This window comes from Anopheles darlingi, chromosome 3 (genome assembly GCF_943734745.1).
Source record: "Anopheles darlingi chromosome 3, idAnoDarlMG_H_01, whole genome shotgun sequence".
NCBI classification, from domain to species: Eukaryota; Metazoa; Arthropoda; class Insecta; order Diptera; family Culicidae; genus Anopheles; species Anopheles darlingi.
This window is the reverse complement of record NC_064875.1, coordinates 19,554,242-19,573,259: the sequence shown is the minus strand read 5'-3', so window position 1 is coordinate 19,573,259 and position 19,018 is coordinate 19,554,242. Positions and strand designations below refer to the sequence as shown.

The window sequence follows — 19,018 nt, the reverse complement described above, 5'->3', positions numbered from 1 at the left end:
TCATGTAACTCCCCAAAGGAAAGTGTGACAAGACTCTCAAGAGCAGAGTGAGAGCAGACGACACTGTAGCGCGTCCGGGCACAATAGACATGTCACAGGGCGCCAGCTGTGCTGATGTGTGTCTGTCAGCTGAGCACACACGCACGCATGCACGCGGTGCTTGACCAATCTTTCAGCGCATCGGTCGAGCTTCGAGTGGCAAAACGAGTTTCCGGTGTGCACCGCCGGCTGGCCAGCGAGCGAACGAGCGGTGAGCCTAATTTCAAATGCAACCCAGACGAAAGGAACACTGACATTCCCGCGCCGTGTGCGCGATTCATTGGCGATACTTTAATTGCAGTTTCAAGTTGACACTTTGAGGTTAAGGGGAAGGGGGACAGAGAGAAAGAGAGAGAATACCTAATACTCTAATGGAGACGTGAAAGTCGTGAGTGTAGAAGGACCCGTGAGTGCAGTGTGTGTGCGCACACGCGGCAGGAAAGGAAAGTTTCAAACAGACAAGTGCCCCCCAAGGGCCCCGGATTGCAGCGTCGAAAGGGCCCCGAAAAATGTTTGGGAGTGAAAGCGCATGGTCCGTGGAATTAGCCTCGGTTGTTGTTGCTGTTGTTGTTGCGGCCAACAAATGGGTCGTTTTCGTTTAGTTTCAACATGACACATTCAATTGTCCACCGGAGATACTTTGGATTCCCCTTTGGACGTGGACGTGATTCTGAGGAAATCGTTCGAACTTACTCGAAGGAAATCCTGCAACAAACCGAAAGGGGAGTCATCAATAGGAGTAGGTGTTTCGGCGTTAAAAGCCTTTTGAAATATGGAACCAACGGTCGTTGGTGTTACGCTGGTGCGCTCCTAACAGTGCGCGCCATTCACTCCCGGATCTCGGCTCGGGCTGGGGATCATCAAATTAGCTGCGTGGGCAGCCATTGATTGGTTCGTAATGCAGGGCCAATGGGATTTTTCACATGCGCTCATCGATCAGGGGAGGGGAATGGTGATAAAAGACGAGTCGAATTAGAGACGCGACGGCGACGGAAAGGGCCTTTAATAATTTGTTCATTTCCAATAAATTGCGCCCACGGTCACACGTTGATCGTTCCGTTGTTGCTGCCATCTATCTAACACAAAAAGCTTGGCAAATTTTATGGCCTTTTGACGATAGATGCGTACCGGTAAGCGTGGGATGCACAGAATATAGGACTTCTCCGAACAGTTGTCCAATTAAAAGCAATTTTGGAACCCGGGAAGGAGAAGGATTCTTCGGAACGGCTTAAAAAGTGGCGGAGAATGGAACGACGATTCATTGCCAGAACGAATCGACCACATCGGCGTTCTCAAGCTGTGGTCAGAACAAGTGGATTTTGATTTGAATCCACACCAGCCGCGAAATCGGGGAATGGGATGTTTCCCCAAAAAAGGAAAACCCGCCATTCGACGAAGGCGTTAATACGGATGGGCTACTTTCACACAGGTTTTTTTTATTTTATTTCTAGTGAATTATGTGGACGTTCTGTCCTGGATTCGGCTGGTGGTTTGGACTAAGCCATGTAAGGCGTCTGTAAGGTCGCTGACTTGGAGCGTAAACTTTCAAAAAATAATGACCAACGTCACTACATCGATGACGTCACTTTTAAAACAACTTTCAGTAATACATAACCTCATTTCGATTGCTCACATCAAACTCTTTCATCGGAATACTGTAGAACATGCCACACAAATGCCACACAAAAGGTATCAACTCCCATTAACTTCTGGGGTGTGGTCACCACCGCTACATCCGATTCATTTTGCGCACTTTTTCAACAACATTTGAGGTCATGGCAGTATCCGTCAGCATAATTCGTGACGGCAATTGCGGCGATGCCAAGCCGTACCGAATGGACCGAGCTGCCGCCGCCACCACCACCAACTGGTCTGGCGGCCCCATAACTTACCGAACCGGCCCGGGGACGGAACACACAACACAAGAATGACTGAGAGGTAGCGGTATGGTCAGGCGGATGTGGTGTACCGCACATAATTCGCCACAAATACTTGTGTCCGACCATTGGACGGCCGCCTCCGGGGGTTCCACAAACCCAGAATCTGAATTATTTGGGGCGTTTCGGTCAACTGGAGAGTCCGTACGCCGTGGTTTACGTGGTACAATTCGTTTCATATATTTAATGAAAAAGGGGAAGCATTTTTACGGTGAGAATTTCGGGTGTTTGAGGTTCACAAAATCCAAAAAGCCGCAAACGCCGCAATCATTTTGCGTATCGTCATTTGCTGATGATGAAACTGAGGCATCCCTTTGGCTGGAAATTGAATTAACATATCTTCCCCCGTTTTTGAAGCTCAATATCTCAAAAAGCGACGGAAAAATCATGACAGGAAACGCCATTTGTGGACGGTTCCCCGGCCGCCCGGCTCGTCGGCCTTTCATTCATTATTCTCTCCACGGCCAATTACTTATAATTGCCCAATTTTCGCCCCAAAAAAAACAAACCCTCCCCCCCCCCCCACGACACGACATGGCCGGTCCTTGGTTCGTTCGTTAGCCGCCGCGGTCGGTTGCGGTTGATTAATTTTTGCGGGAAGAAACTCCACGCAATGGTGGCCACAATCTTGCTTGTTGGGTTTTTTTTTGTTGCAAAAAGTGAACTTCACCAATACCCCCCAATCGCAATCACTTTCGAATTTACTTTTCGGAGGCGCGGTGGATTGGGGCCAGCATGGTGGTTTGTGGCCGCTCCCTGGTGCGAGAGGGCGTCGCAAGAAGATTCGTTTGCCGGTGGTCTCGGTGACAAAAGCTAGAGTTAACCGGAAGAGAGCGTGGAACGTGGTAGCTAATTGATTTCCATGCACTTCTACCTCTCTCTCTCTCTCTCTTTCTCTGTCTGTCGCGGGCGCAAAGTGCAACAACGAGGCCTCCGGTGTCGTGGAATGCGCGACAGAAAATCACAGAAAGAAGTGTAATTCACACGATGCCGTGGCTCACACGTCACGTCGCCTGATGGACTCGTCAAGTTCAGAGTTCGCGCTGACCACGCGGCAGCCTAAACCCTTTCTCCCTTCGCTAGCTGCCAGACTGGCCAGCTCCGTATCGATCGACGTGCGGAAAAGCAGCAGAAAAAAGGGAAAGTTGGCCATCGTCGCCATCGTTGGCCGTTCGTCCTATTATTATGCAAATTAGTACCGGTCCGGTGTCTGGGATCTTAGTTGGTTTTTTTTGGTCGTGAGAAACAAAACTCAGTCTCAGTGACCATTGCACTATCTAGCAAAGTGACAGACAGACAGAGTAGGCCGGGCACATCCGATCCGGGTGTGCCGCCGGTAGAAAAAAAAAATGCCGATTTTCTTCTTGTTCACCATTGCACGCCTCACCAACGGCCTGAGGATGTTAGTTCCTTGAATCTATGATGCTAAAGCGCTTCAACGAGGCGTATGCAGATCGCTTCTCGGCGTACTTTTGCGTCCCACACGAAGCCTTGCCTCGGCAGCAATATATGCAGCAAACATGGCGGTGGCCCCTGGCATTGTGGCCCCGGATCATGGTGCATACCGAATAGGTGCCATCGAATACTAATTGCACCTGATGAAACACCTCCACAACAACAACAGCAACACGTCCGCTGATGGTTTCGCTTGGCACGTTAGAAAAACACAGAACCACCTGATCCGCCATCCGGCATCGGCATTCGGATCAGAGAATCGTGGACCGCAGAATCGGATTTTCGTCTGTCCGTGTCATAACTCAGCGCTCGGTGGCCATTGTGCACGGGTGTTTAGTATTCAAAAACATAAGATTATTCTCATTATGAGCAGCGGACCGCGCCGTGATCGGCCGGCTGGTAGCGGATGCTGCTTATCGCCTCGTGCTCGTGCTCGTGCCGCTTGCCCCTGCTCCCGGTCGATTCGGTTGGCCTGGCCTGCATCGAAAAACCAGTTCCAGCATCGAAGGTCAAGGAAAAAACCATTCCGTTCCATTCGCTACACACTCGAGTGCAGTCGAGCGCGTTGCCACCGCGCTCGTGGGGCATTCCGTGGTGACTCTTTTACCCCGTGGCCGCACTAGGCAGATCGCGAGAATAATACCGAGTATCCTCCACCAATTTATTGCTTGAAATTATTATGATATCTATAAAAAAAAATGAATTAGCAAATCCAAGCTAACAACCGGACGCAACCGCGGACCATAGCGAATGGAAGCATAATTATTGTAGTAAATGAAGAACTTCCTCTAAATCCATTTCTTTTGTCCGAGAACCTTGTCCTTTGTCCCCGAAAGCGCGTAATTAACTCCGTAGACCGTAACCTGCGCTGTCATGTGATGTGCTGCCACCGTTTGCAACATTTTCAGCACAGGTGCTTTATGATGTATTGCTCGTAACAGGCCGCATTCATAGCCATGTCCTCCATGTCACGTTGTTTGTGCTCGAGCATGCAAAACTCGCCTGTGACTGTATTATGACAACTGGGGGCACCTTTCTCTTCCTTTCCAGCGTAACCACTTTAGTGGACCCTTTTGCTGCCTGCTTTCTTGGGTTCCAAAAGGAAGAAGCACCACTGCTGATTGCGACGACGAGTAGGTTACGCAAGAAATGGAAAGTTTTGAGACACCTTCTTCTGCAGCAAACATTTGGTGCGCGTTACTGCGTGTAGTAGATCGTGTCGAAAAGTCCTTTATTCTTTGAACAAGGTTTTCAATTTTGTTATTAGAATACTTAATGGAAACCATTAAGTTGTTGGTTGAGGTCCTTCTTCCGCACACTAACCGTAAAGAGGGCTCTTCCATCACCGAGAAGTGATATCCATTGATAAATGACAATTTAATGATCACTTCCTGGACCCGCTCGCAGCAGCATCGCAGATGCCACACATCGAACCGATTCGTTTGGCTCGTACTTTTGCTGTCTCGAGCCACATTCGGCACAACGGTGACGGTATTTTGACGAACGATATATTCCGGATTTCCGGGAGAAAAACGCCGCCGAGAAGCCGCGGCACACGGAACGAAGGAAGGAAAATGGCCGGGTGTTGTGACAGATTCCCAATTTCACAGAGCGTGTGCCTTACCGCAATCGTGGACCGGTGGAAATTTGGATGCGGTTCGCACGCGCAGCCGCAAGGCAAGCGGAAGAAATGTCTCGACCACAAAAAGACACGCAAAAGATCTGTACGCTCCAGTTGCGTCAATTTTCCGCTAGCAAAAGGTTCTTTTGAATTAAATTCGATTTATGCCTTTCTGCTCGGCTGAACAGTGGTGGCGATGGTGCCGGTGCCGGTGCCGGCGCGTTCAGCAAGATTGGACATCCAGATCGAGTGATCGAAATGTGATTTGTCATTAGCTGGGCAGAGGCAGGGGACTTGAGGTTTTATTTCAAATTAGAAATCGATGACTTTCGATCAATACCAAGCTACTAGTTACTCATTGTCTCATGGTGTCTCCTGTTATTGCTTGCAAATCATGTTTATCACATTTGTGTGCGTGCTTGTTTGAAACAGTACCTGCCAGTTAATCCACCCCGGGGGAGCTCCCTTAGCGCGTGTAATTGGTGAGCAATAGCTCGACTATTTAATTATCACCAGGAACGTGACTCTCACCTCGTCCCCATCCGGGCTTGCGTGGGGGTGTGCAACAGCAGCGATAAGGCAAACAACGACCATTAGTCAACACTTTCCAAGCAGCTCCATGAAAAAAAAAAACATCTCCGGCAGTCCTGCACGTGACATACCAGCAGGTCGAGGATGGTTTCACTTCTAGCGACATCGTCGCCGAGAGCAACGTAATCGAACGATCTGCCTCCACGAGCGACTTCTTCGTCGAAGACGCCACCGAGACAACGGTACCTCGTGGTGTGTTAATGAACGGAAATGATGATGACACACTCGTCGACCGGGCGTTCGATCGATCGATTGATAAGTGAGTGAGATCGTCACCAGTCACTGGTCCGGTGGCACTAGACGTCGGCATCTGCAAAGGTAGCCCCCGGGGCTGAGACACTAAAGACTCCCCACAGGGTGGTGATTATTTTGCATAATACAGTAGAAAGATGCCTAGTCCTCCTCATCTGAAGCTACCAATAATGATGATGTATTGAACGTGTTTGCGCATGCGCCGTGATGCGCTGATAGCTGTTATGTTGAACCGGCAATTCATCAAACGACAATCACTTCCACCAAACAATCGTATCATCATTAGTGGTAGTAATGTTGGCTTACTCGTTTAAATAACTACAAATAGCAGAAGCTCATCACTCTGAGCTTGAGGCTACTGCAGCTTCAGGAAGAGTCGAAGCGCTCAAATCAAAACCATCAGAGCCTCCGCGCCATTATCTGCATCTCGCGGTGTATGCAAATGAGTCCGATGACTGCTGTGCATAGTTGTGGGCACACGGGAATCTCCTCTAAACAATGAGCTATCCAAGACGGCCCACGCACTACCCTAACCGGAAGAGGCTGCCACAAACCTAATGAAGCTCGAGGCAACCGTGGTCGAGCTCCCCGGTGGGTACTTGGGTGGGTGTGTGTTTGTCTTCCAACATTTCCTTTACACGAGGAATTGATGAATGGACAATTACGCGGTCTGCACCTACACACGTACACGCATGCCGGTGGCAAGCATAAAAAGCCCTCTGGCCCTCTGGCTGCACTAGACACGTGGTTTGAGGTCTCTCTCTGCCTCGTTGTCTGCATTCGGCAGCAGACCGAAACTATCGTTCCCCGCATTATGTATGAGCATAGCGAACCCTTTTCCATACTCCCGCTGCAGTAATTGGGGTCACCGTTTGGAACATCCGTTCGTAGAGGCCCCCTCACCCTGCATTTCCTCCACAGCTACCGGCTTTATGCTTCAATCAAACTTGCACTCTCGCGGCTGCGGTTGTGACGTTTGAGTTAGATTTGTCTCCTCTTCCCACACGTTGACAACGAAGAGTTGCGGGGAGCATACATCATACGCTTGGGAGACCTCTCTCCCTCCCATCCAAAGCAACAATGACACTCACTGGTACATGATGTCTCTTGTTGTCCCCACCCGATTGCCTGCCTGCCAGTCCTGCCACCAACGGGACCACCCTGGTGTGTCTCGGTTTATGTTTTCATTGTTTTCACTGTGGTCTGTAGCTCAGCTCCAGCCCAGGCGCACTCTGGCGCATCGCTTTGACGCAACCGACCACAGATTGGTGGCACACTGACCGTTCCGTACCAGAACCGAACCGAACCGAACCGATGGCGGAACAGGGAAGAAGAGCAACAGCAACAGCGTTCCAGCGCTTGAACGGCAGCGCAAACATCGCCCCACAAATGGACTGGGCGTTATGCGGCAGTCTTGCGGCGCGCGCACACACCTATTGTTTGATAAAACCGACAGTAAAAAAATAGGAAAATCGGCCACAACATTAAAGCGGAAGACCGCAGCACCAGCGCAGTTGCGTCATGTTTGCATCAATTTTGCATCGAACTGGCCGAGTTTCGAAATGGCGACGGGTGAGAGAGAAAGAAAGCGAAAAGCTTTACTCGGTCACCTCGCGTCCACCACAACGCGCGCCCGCGCACATACACATTATTGTGTAATCCACAGACCGGGCCATTTGGGGAAGGGTGATCTGGACGATTGTTTTCACCGAAAGTAGTGCCGCGCGCCATGATAAGGAATTTACTTGGCCGACTTGAGGTGCTTGAGAAACCAGAGAGCTGCTTAGGAGCGTCCCGAAAGTTGAGAGACCATCTCTCTCTGATCTCCGTTTAAGGGGTTTATCTGTTACGAAATAAGAATTCCATTTCTATCTCGCTACTGCTGCTGCTGCAACATCGCGCCGCGCCATCAAGGCGAGCATCACTTGGTGCATCACGAACTCCGAAAGCGAGTTACAAAAAAGGGGGGGCCCGATGCACCGATGCTCCAGGGCTTTGCTGCCAGCCTGCGTGATATGTCTTTGTTACGGTGCAGCGGTCTGTAATTTAAGATTAATGGACGGTGCCAATGCCAGATGCAGTCTTCCCAGAACGATGAGAAAATGAAGTCATCAAACCCTGGCCTCAACTCCAGCGCCACACACACACACACACACACGCGGACCGAGATGTAAATTACGATTCGTGCCGTTTCGTTAGCACCATACACTCTGTTGCTACCACTGGAGCTGGAAGGTTAATCTGTTCTCTCCCACACGGCACGTACCTCATGTTTTAGATCCGCGGTCTCTGTGTTTGTGTGTGTGTATCACTAGACCTTCAGCTGTGGTGGCGTGTGGTACATTGACTTTGTACCTTCCAGTACTTCCAACCTTCAACGGTTTTGGGGCCAGATGCTAAAACTCTAGAGCCTCATCCATAAACCACGATATGGTGCCATGTTACTAGAGGAACGCGGCGCATAATTACTCGACTTAAAGACGATGCGTGTGTTCCTCCTTCAAAACAAAGCAAACCGAACAAGCAGCTTGCGGGCGCGCGCGTGATCGATTGTCCTACTGGCAATGGCCCCGAACGAACAGCCCTCGGTTGGCCCACTTGATCATGTAAGCATGTAGCCACAGCCGCAGCCCCACACGCCCGAGCCTTATGAACGACCGATGAAACACCAGAAGTAGGAAGACGAAGTTTTGGTGCGTGCTCCGGAGCGGGCGCGCGCCAAAGCCGCTTTTGGCTTTTAATCCAATTTTCTCCGCAACTCTTTCCGCACACTGCTCGAGGGGCTCGTGCGATTTGGCAGATATGCTAAGCAGCAGCAACAGCAGCAACTTGTTGATAAGTGCTGTCCATCATCCACCGTTCAACCGTCATTAACAGCATTACAATCGGCTACCAGGCCAGTCTACCAGGCGGTGGGTCCATGTTCGGCGTCGTGTGTTATGCATATGGGCTTTCGATTTTGCACAGATCATTATGTTGGCTGTGAGTGTTGAGCAACGCCCCGGCGGACGGATCGATTCCTTCTCTTCTTCCCTGTACTGACCCCATCCATGTTTGGATGGTTTCTTCCTTCTTCTCGGTTGGTGGTGGTGTATCGCTTGCAGCAGCTCCCAGACCAATGAGTAGAGAAGGAAACAAAAGGAGACATGGAAATCCAATCAATGGAAGCGGCCTCAACAGCCTCACCGAATGGCCATTTTTGGTTTGAATCGCGACGGAGGGTCGATCATTCGACGCCATCATCAGAGGCGGTGGTATCGGCGCGCGTTATGCAACTCGCGACTGCCGCAGGCCGTGAGATGTCCGCATTCGATCCTGGCCCTCTGTGTGTGTGTGTGATCGTGTGATTGTAATGGCGCTGGAGACATAAGTGGAAACAGCTGGCATCCACAGCGGTTCCAGGCAACAAAGTTACGGATGTCACCGAACCGCATATGGCGTCGATGATGATGCTGACGATAGTAGCCCCGCCGCAGGTTCTTCCAGCTGACGACCTTTACGACGCCCCCTCTTTCTATCGAACTCGTGCACGTCACATAAACAAGCGGATTAAGCCCTTCACCATTCCCTTCCTCCATAATACTTTAATTACCTCCGCTACGGGGCAACGGACCAGTTCCCGTGCTGTCGCTGCTGCTGCTGCTGCTACTCGAAAATCAAGCGCCGCTCTGGTGACGTCCATGCGGTAACGCGTGGGTCTCTGTAACTTCTGTAACCGGCAGCCAGCAGCAACAACATCAAAACAACCGGGGGTTGGACTTTGTAAAAGTCCAACTAGCCGCAATTAAGTCCAACGGGGTTTAGTGATCGAGAGAAAACAAAAACGAAGAAACGAAATGTGGACCGACACTGACCGGAAGAGCGGAACTGGCCTTTTTGGAGGGCACGTGCGGGCGCGAATAGAACACCACCATCACCACTACCACCGTCAAATCGCCCATGCGTGCGGTGGCACCTACGCGATCGTCGGAACGCGTTTCAACTGCCCACGATCGAGGGAGAGGCCAAGACGTCTGTCCGAAGGGGAACTGTTATATCCCGTGTACTCCTCCCGACGCCAGCACCGGTGGTTAACCAACCGTATCGAAAAGCTGGAGGAAACTCTGGACTCGTTGGATAGCCGCCGCGCGATCTATATGCGTGCGATTCGCTTTCTCGGTTTCCCGGCAAACACGTACACCAGACGTGCAGGGAGAGAGAGGGAGCAACTACCGCAACGTCACTGTCGCTGACTTCCTCTCTCTTCATCGGTGTTTGATACTTCTTCTTCTGCTTATACTGCTTTTACTAGTGCTGGAGTTCTGAAGTGCCGGAAGTACCGGGGTACGTCCATGTTAGAACAGCCGGTCGGACAACAGAACGATGAATCATCGGTTGCCTTGGGGGAAAAACGTTGAGAAAGAACAACAGTCAACATTAATCGTCCGCAACCGAGAATGGCCCAGTACACGCTTCGGCCGCTACGAAGCGGCATTATGACCGAGGAAGTCCGTCCGTCAGCAGCCAGAAGATGGTTGCAGGGAGCGCCCATAGATCATGTTAATGGTTTTCGTTGCATTAAGTCGAATCAGCGAATCGTCAGCGCCACTTATCACACTCCTCCTTTAATTTTATACCTCGCGTGGTACGATACGGACTCGGACTATTCACGTCTTATACTACAAGTCGTGGCAGTCAAGTCAAGTCGAAACTCTCATAAAACTCGAGGTGATTGATTCGATCGGGCATTAAGCACTTCTCCGAGAGCCGACCGATTTTATGAGAGAGACTTCGCTTTCCGCATCGGGGCAGAATCGTGGGGTCACGGACGCCAGGAATCATCGTCAAATGGTCAATGGCGTGTAACTCGCCGCGCGAAAGCGCGAAAAATGAATTTTCTTTTCACCTGCACCATGTCTAGGCATCGAGAGAAATAGGATCAGTCCGATCGTTCGATCTCACGATAAGTGTGCGCCAACGAAAATGGAAATGGTTTGAATCGTTTGGCTGGAAATTCTCGTTGCTGGCACCAATCGGATCGGAAATAAGACGTAGAAGCGACCGTCCGGCCAATTCTGTCTACGATCACGGGGCGATGGCGTGAAATAAGCGTAAGCGAGTGCGAGGTTTCGATTAAGCTAATTGAAAACAATCATCCATCAACTCGAACCAATTTGTGAGTCACCGGACCGTGTATTCCGCCCCGTCCGTGATTTGCGCTAGTCCTCGAGGGGGATACAGACCTCTGTCGTCATGAGCACTACTACTAGAACAGGTTTCAAAACCGAACCCAACGTTGGATTTGTTGTTTTCGCCGGCGCGATCCGTAAGTAGGACGCGCGACGCGACCAGTTGTCGAACACTCGAGCGACGGTGCGACATCAACGCGCCCGGTCCGCAGTTCCTGGAACTTGAAGGAATCTGGTTCTAGTTCATGGCGTGCGTCTCACGGTTGTGTTAGCTTTGTGGTGGCCACTTGGTGGTTGCATCAAGGCCATCATCACCAGGTGCATTTCCTCTATCACCACTTTCGCCACTCGCGCAGAGCAGAGATGGATTCCGGTTGCGTTTTGTGGCTATCGAGGAATCGGAACGGGAGCGACCGGAACGCGAAGGCCGGGAAAAAGGGGTCACCTGGATTGGTGTTTTCAGTTTCTTGTCGAAGGGCGGCGAATGAAGTGTTGCTGCAAGGAAGCCGGTCTCGAATCAACTGGATGCTAGTGGTGTGCGTGCTGGAGGAAAAGGAACGCTCTATCACCGAATCGTCAGCACCAGGGGGGCGACCAAAGATAATGGTTCAATTTTTAAAAGCGACGGAAAAACCGAATGACTCAATGATGGGCGGCATCATTTATTCATTCTCCAGAGCTCCAGAGCATGATCATCTGCACGCTGCATTTTGATTGTGCGGCAAACCGGCACTGTCCCGGCAATCGGTTGTCCAACCAGGGGTGCCACTGCTGAGTCCGAGCAGTGTAAAACATTAATTGGGCCCGATTCCGACTCCCAAGTCAGCGCCCGGGGAGCGGCGTGATTATTAGGCCACCGTCACCGTCACTGCCGCCAATCAACAGTCGCCGAGCTCACCAAATTAATCGGGCACTAACTATTTGTCCGGCACCGAATCGACTGAAAAAAGGGCGGGGAAAAAAGTGAAACAGACTTCGGCTCCGGATCCGGAATTTGGACGAAAATGACGAGAAAAACAACTTTCGCCCTTTTTTTTCGGGCCAACCAAGTCTCGCACTTCACTCGGCACTCGGTAAATGGCCAAAGCTCGCGCCACGCGATTTGACAGATAAATTGAAATTTATGTTTGGCACCGAGTACCGGAACCACTCTGTCTCCCGGTAGAGCATCTCGAGATGGCCACCAAAGGTAGCAAACGATCATCCTCTTGAGAATGATGATGAGAAATCATTATGTAGCAGCTTCCGAAAAGGGGGCTTTCGTGGGGCCCATCTTTCGACGGACCATCTTCTTCAGCTCCAGGAAGGAAGTGAGTAAAAGTGACAAAACCCGGCCGGCCCGGTGGCCTTTCTCTCCGGCAATCCGGTAAGATACCACCCCAAAAAGTGAGGCCAATCCAAGGCCAAGGAAAGCAGTGAAACCAAGGTGCCAGATCTCTCGGGGCTGGGGGGACTTTCGCACCTTTCGCAGGGCTTTTAAACATCCGGAGCATACATCACGCACGCCCGGCTCGGTCCGGACCGGATGCAGTTTTGCTGTCGACTCTCTCGAAAAAAAAAGGTGCTCAGAGATCACTTACGCTCAAAGATCGGATTACTTGGGGAGCGCGATAATCGATTAATCACTTCACGTAAATCGTTTCCTCGCAAGTGGCGTACTTATGACCGTGGAAGGGACTTTCTACACTCCATGTCTCGTGTGGGACGACGATTTCCGGAAGAACGGATTCAGCGAACAATCGTGGCAATTCCGTTTGATCACGGTTCGGAGCTTGGCAATTGGTAAATTTTTGAGGAAACTTCGTCCGGAACAACCTCTAGTGACAAGTCTTGGAGGGCTAAACGAGGGAAGGAAGGCCACACACTTATGCACACTCCACTCAATCCGTTCCGTTCCGTACGTTGCCCATAAACATCCGAACCACGGAAGGAACGGATCCAATCCTTAATTTCAAAACCTCGGCAGTCAATTTGCTACCAGATGGTGATCAAAAATTAATTAACACAAGACCCTCCTCCCCTTTCCACGGCTACACTTCATCGCGGACAGCACAGAACTCAAAGTGATCGTCAACCGTAATTTTGTTCGAAATCAAATCATCGCTTCAATTCCGGTTCGGCACTTCACCGTCAAACCCAATGGTTGATGACAGAGGAGAGGATTTCATCGGGAATCATCTTTTCCGCCACGGTTGACATGGTACGCTGGTGTGCGATTGATGGTGTGCTGGTGTGTGATTTGATGACTTGAGGCCAGGGAGATGGGGACTAATTTGCTGATAAAACATAAAACCGGAAGTCGCCAATCAAAAAGGTTCCGGGTGTTCCGATGCGTAGCATAGTGCTCCGGTCCGGTAATTAAAGGCTCTGTCGCTCTGTCCGCCGCGAGGCCAACTGTCGCTCAAGAAAGGCCAATGCCGAGTGGTCTGTCTATGCTGTTTGATTTATATATATATTTCGCATTCACGACTTTGCTGGGAATTACCGATCGCTTCAGTATTCCAATCACGCGCGCGCAATTCAATCGCTTCATGAAGTGCTCTCCTCCGTTTGGCCGCCATCGGGGTCGGTTAATGACACAAGAAGCGTCCTCCCTTTTTTAACAATAACTTCTCCCGCAAACTCGAACAATTTTATGTTCGCAAACGTTCGATAAATCAACCTTACGACAGTCAACACCATTAGTCATCGGGATGTTAATAAGTTGCTGGAGCTGAAGGTAGAAAGCGAGCAAATATACAGAGCCACGCCGACGCGACTTTTGCTCGTCCCTGTGTGTGTGTGTTCGGCAGCTGGTTGATGACAAACAACAACAACAGCAACACAGCGAGATGGTTTACGTCATGCTTTTGCTTACACAGCTCGAAATCCATTCCCGGCGGGTTCGATGAGTCGCCATTGCGTTGGCCACAGCCCACGGTGTGACACACATTCACGCTCGTCTGGAATCGGGGAAATCCCCCCAAAAAGAACATCCGTGATCGGGGCAGCAAAAACATCGCCCAAAATTCTCGAAAAAAAAACTGCCAGATAAACTGCTCCGTAATTACTGGCGGCCATAGGCTGGAGTGATTGGAAGAGACAAACAAAACATCGTCGTCAAGGAGGATTTGGAGGCAACCGGCTGACAGTCAGTCAGTTCAAAGACCTGTTCAAGCACCACACGAAACACTAAGCTCAACACTGCGATCATATGTAGCTCGCGCGCGCGTACACTCCATGGACCATAGTCCGATCACCTTCGAAGGTGAACAACTGTTGGCGCCGCCGCCGTTCAGCTTGGAGATTGTTGTCTGCGTTGCCGCCACCGCCGCTGCCGCTGCCGCTGCTGCTGCTACTGCTCGTGACCGTTGTCCGCGTTCTGGGAGGATTAAGGTTGCCGTACGGCGCGATCGCGCCAACGCGCCAAAACCGGGACCTGAACTGAACGATGGAAGAATCGGCGAATTGCGGACACGCGCGACCGTAGGAAGGTCCGTTCGGCGCGGGATACTTAATTTATGGCGCTTGGCGTGGTTGATCCGGGAACCGGGAACCGGTCCCGAAAATGTCGGCTTGCCAATGGTGGCAAAAGTGAAACCTTGGAGCTGGCGTTGGTGCTGGCATAGTAGAACAGCAGCAGGACACGCGAGCGAGGGTGTCGTACATGAATCATCGAGCAGAGGGGTCCGGAGAAATGAAAACAAACTTCCTCCCCGGGGCCAGAGGGAACGACGATCCAGCACCAGGTGTGTGCCCGTTGCAACATTGCAAGCAGGACGCAGCACAACATACGACCAAGGGGTGAAAAGCTGCACAAACATATGGTGTTCCACGGAGAGAGAGAGAGAACGAGAGACGCCACCATTTGTGTATGCAAACCGCGCGAGGTACACGATTTAACTAGAAAGCGGTGACACACTAAACTAATAGTTTTACAGAAAGTGCTGCCAACTAAATGCCCCTCGGAATCGGAATCGGAATCGTGTGCGTGATTCTGGAGCCGCTACAGTTGGAATACATAAACGGAGCGCATCAGATGGCCATGTCTAGTGTCACCTTTTGGGTCAGTGAACAACGGATTAACGTGCAGAACGTACGTTCTGTCTTGCGCTAGTAACCGGAGCGGGTCAAAAGCAACAGCAACAGCAACAAACAACACAAACAACATCATCACAAGTAGCCGCAGACGATAAGCCATCGCGCGCGCTCCAGTTTCGTACCGGAGGTACCGTATTTTCGCGCAAAATGATTGCTGTCCTCTCATCAACTGTCCGAGGGAATTGGACAAAAGTGGAAGGAATAATGAGAGGGAAGAAAACCCGCACGCAACCAAACAACACTGGAACAACACACACGCAGCAGCAGCAACAACAAACGGTGGTCCCATAAAACGAACGGTACCCATTCCCACCTCGTTTCGGACCCGTAAGAGGAGTCTCCAGTAAGGTCTCCATTTCTTTTGGGGCTCTACGCGTGGTTGCCCATTTTGTGTTTTCCCTTTTTTGTGTGCTGTTGTTGCAAATTGGATGGGCTCTGCCCTGAAAATGTCACACTAAATCGGCACCCGCTGCTGCTGAGCTGCTCGCTTTTCACGGACAAATTAAACGAATTTTCACACCAGCACCCCTGTCTCTCCCTTGAGGCTCTTTAGTTCCAGCAGCAGTACAACCGGCAATTCGGTACACCTGGAGTCGCTTCAGAGCTTCCGCTTGACGATCACGGAACGACGCGTTTTGATAGCGTTGCGAACCCGGGGGGTGGCGGTGCTACCGGGCTTTTCCTCCATTTTCCTGGTGTCAGAGACCCCCCACACCAACAGAGCAGGCACGTAGCAGCATCCCGTGGATGCCCTGCTGTCAGCGTGCTGTCTCATTTTACTTCAATTTCGTTGCCACGTGCGATCGTGCTACACGAAGATCCAACTGCGGCAGCAACTGACTTTGACAGCGCCCACTGTTGTGCACGCACGCACGCACATACACCGGAGGAGATGCAGCAGCAGCAGCAACAACAAAACAGCCGCAAAACCAACGCACTAAAATCCAGCAATCCCGGGCTTAGTGCAAATGAAATGCAAAATTAACGAGAAACAAACGCTGTACGCGAAGGTAGATACTGATGGCTTCTAATGAAACTAGTACACAGTGCACACATACACTACACACACAGACACTGTTGATGGTGATGAGAGTTGCATTTCTCACTTCGACGAAGCGTTGCACTACACCATTCCGTTCCGTTCCGTTCCGTTCCGTGCGGTTGTGCATTATTCAAATACCCGCTAAGGTGGGTGTGTGGATTCGTCGTGTAGGTGGTTTGAGCAGCAACTGAGCACCGCGCGATGCCCCTTCGAGCGGTTTGTGTGCGCTGTTTGGCCACCACAAGGCTTTGCACAACAACTTCAAACTGTGTACCGACTGATCAGCTTCAATTGCAGCAGCAACAGTGACGGCAGCTGCCGAGTATCGGTTACAACAATATCGTTTCGACAGTTGATAGGCGGCCATTTTTGCGCCACACACATTCTTGCACGTTTCTCCCCATCCTGAGCAGCTGAGCACCCCCCGCGGCAGGCACACTATCGCATCGAAGCTGCTATCACACCTCAACTATCCCGGTGTACGACGACGACGACGACGACGACGTGTTTCGTGCACTAATTTCCCAAAGCAGCCAACCCCGAGGGAGGCCACTAACTGGGAGAAAAACTAATCACAAGACATCCACACACACACACACACAGGCACGATCGAACGGTAAAAAACGCTCTGGGGAACCGGGACCGCGAAAAACGGTGGCACCGGCGCACGTTTCGCGATATTCGACACCTGGTTGATGTGACCAGCGACACCCGGGAGCGTGGTTTTTGGACGCCTTCTATAATCAGCTCCTTGGTGGGGAGGCCTTTGGTTTTCGGCGACACACGGCGACGGCTCAATTATTTCGGGGGCCCTCCCCACGATCGTGCCGTACACTGCGTGTTACTATCCATCGCGAGAGCGCGCGCGCGCTCCTCGCACGCAAAGATAGTAATTAACACTGGCCACACTGGGGAGAGGGCCCGAACCGGAAGGGCCGCTAATTTGATCCCAAAAGCACAGAAAAAAAAACGCAGAAAATCGACACAAAAATTGCCACCAAAAAACACTCAACCTGACACACCTTGGATGATCCACAAGTAAACACAACTGATCACTACGAGAGCAGCGAACTACTAGCGGCAGCGGTCTCCGCGCGTTCAACCCCTCACAAGCGCGATCGTTTTGATCGTTTTGATCGTTTCGGAGCCGAAGTTTACCGAGCGTGCTTTGAGTGTGTGTGTGTGCGTATTGGCTGATCGTCGGTGTTGTGCCGAAGAAATGAACGGTTGGGTTTGAGGCGAATGATCGCAGGGAATTTAAACAATTTTTAGCAGAAAAAGTCGCCAAAATCGAAGAGCTACTTTTGTAATTAATGCAGTATAGTATAGATTATCTGCTGTAAGCATAAAGCCTCGGGAAAGTCCTCCTAGCTTAGTTGAATTCTTGGATTTTCATCCCAGAAGAAAGCAAAAAAGCGACAACTCAGCTTCGGGACATCGTTTAGTAACGAAACGCCAAAAACAAAAACCATATTAGTTTCGTACGAAAAGGGTTTCCACGTGAGAAAGACGCGCTCGTAACCCTACGACACCATGAACGACCGGAACGTTGGAGCGCAATTCCGGTATCGTATTTCGGAGCTCCGATGCTAGGTGCTTCCTCCGTCTCCTTCTCTTGCTCCTCTTTGTCTCTCTGTTTCTCGTACCTTACTGAGCGTTGGGTCGATGTGACGAACATTTTAAAGTCCCCCTCCTCCACTTCCGATTCACAACGCAGAACGACAGTGGAAAAGCATTTGAGGCGGCCGGCAAATGGTCACAACGAGACGACGACAGGAAGCCGTCGACGTCGACGACGAAGACGGCGACGTTGAGGAATTGTGCAGGAAATGCGCCACAGTTTGCGTCTGGTTGAGAGCTTTCAATCGTTCAATGCTGGGCTGGATTGATGCGTAGAACACACGGCAGCGAAAGTGGCAGCTTTTTTTTTAATGGAAACAATGTTGATCAACAAACGAAAGACTTCAACAGCAGAAACGAACTCAACCTCAAGAGGCATTGCGCGCTGGTACTACACTTTTTGCAAGTGTTTTGCCCTTAATGAAGAATACCGTTGCTTTCGGTAGAGACAGAGAACTTCACTTCTCATCGGGACCGTCAGAAAACCCCAGCTTGGGTCACAAGAATGACATTGACTTCCCTGGCACGGCGCAGCACTTTAAGCTCAGAACAAACAAACTGAAAAATGTTTTGCTGCAAAACATATTGACCCAATGCAAAAAATGAAACCCCCGAGATGGCATTCTGTTGGTGCTGTTGTTTGCTGTTGTACGAATGCCCTGATGAGGACAAACCGTCTCGGACGGTCAGAGGCTGAAAGGAATCTCCATCGCTCTTCTAACTGTCATAACTGATCGCTACTCACTTAAGGCCACGGTTTTTTTTTGTAGGGGATCTGTTAATGAAACAATCTTGCCATGGAATGGCTTGACCGCGCTAAACTGCCAACCCTGTGCCAGGTAACCTGTGTGCATTCACTCGGAAGCAGGAAACTTTTAATCGAACGCGCTCTGTAATTAGTAATGGAAACAACAACGGGGGCCCCAGAGATGCAACGACCTCCCCGACAAACACAATCGATTGCGTGAGTGCAGCGTGCACTCTGAGCGTTGATGACGATGATGCCGCTGCTGCAGCCGCCACTGCATCGCTTGGATCGCGGAAAAGTCATCATTACCACGGGGTGAGATGGCAAGATCGGATTTGTAGAGAGAGGTTTTTTTTTTGCTAAACAGCAACTTAAATCAGTTCTCCCCTGAACTTGGGTAGAACCTGAGTGAGTTACGGAAGCGCAAAGTGCGCATGTGTCCGTTCGTCCGTTAACTTCGCTGTG

At 50.8% G+C, this 19,018-nt stretch overlaps 1 protein-coding gene across 2 annotated transcripts in view; it reads right to left on the bottom strand.

Annotated features, from left to right (window-relative positions):
* LOC125957121 (IQ motif and SEC7 domain-containing protein 2-like) overlaps positions 1-17,248 on the bottom strand; it is a 74,471-nt gene extending 57,223 nt beyond the window's left edge. Inside the window, exon 1 of one of the 2 annotated variants that reach the window (XM_049689592.1) lies at positions 17,208-17,248. The gene's annotated coding sequence lies outside the window, so the exon portion shown is untranslated. The remainder of the gene's footprint in view (positions 1-17,207) is intronic. The other variant, XM_049689591.1, reaches the window with a different exon arrangement.
* Between the last annotated feature and the right edge of the window lie 1,770 nt (positions 17,249-19,018).